Genomic DNA, 679 nt, shown 5'->3' with positions numbered 1-679 from the left:
AGAAAACTAACGAACGTAAATCTATAGATATAATCATTAAACAAAATCAATCATATACGATATTAGATACTTGCATCCTCTTCGCAAATTTTATCATTCTTATCACTGTCTATTGCCTTTAGCATGTTCTCCGAGTGAGTTGCCAAAGGTAGATTAAAACACACAGTGCCAACCAAGGTGCATGAGCCGTGTCAGACTAAACCGTGGCGGTCATTTTTATAACGTGTTAGCTTGGCATTCATTTCCATAACTTGGCTTTTGTATGTTAGTTTGCATTCTCGACTCTGGATAGTAAATGCCAGGATGAATGATTAAAGAGAGGATAAATTAATGGAAGGATAAATGGATAAAAAGAGGATAAAACTCCATTTCATTTTTAGTTTCAAGAGGATAAATGTGAGGATACTTGTCTTGTATGTATCTTACACATAATAACGGCATATCTTTCTTGTTTACCCTTTAGGCAGTAAAGAACACATGGACATCTAAACCAGTGTCCTGGAAATCCTCTTTTCCAGGCAGGATCAACATTTCTTTTAGTCTCAATAAAAGAATTGTGATTATGGTTTCCTTAATTTATTCCATGCTTCACAGTTTTCCAATGCGATCCGAATCACAATAACATCACCGAAGCAAGTAAAGGTGTATGCATACTGACTTGTATATGAAAAAGAAAGAA

General features: G+C 35.1%; 1 long non-coding RNA gene across 1 annotated transcript in view; it reads left to right on the top strand.

Annotated features, from left to right (window-relative positions):
- LOC119588022 overlaps window positions 1-554 on the top strand; it is a 1,282-nt gene extending 728 nt beyond the window's left edge. Inside the window, exon 3 of the long non-coding RNA XR_005230054.1 lies at window positions 464-554. This is a non-coding gene — a long non-coding RNA (uncharacterized LOC119588022). The remainder of the gene's footprint in view (window positions 1-463) is intronic.
- The last annotated feature ends 125 nt before the right edge of the window (window positions 555-679 follow it).

Source organism: Penaeus monodon, chromosome 23 (assembly GCF_015228065.2).
Source record: "Penaeus monodon isolate SGIC_2016 chromosome 23, NSTDA_Pmon_1, whole genome shotgun sequence".
NCBI classification, from domain to species: Eukaryota; Metazoa; Arthropoda; class Malacostraca; order Decapoda; family Penaeidae; genus Penaeus; species Penaeus monodon.
Note: the sequence above shows the minus strand (reverse complement) of the source record. Positions and strands in the feature narration are given on the sequence as shown.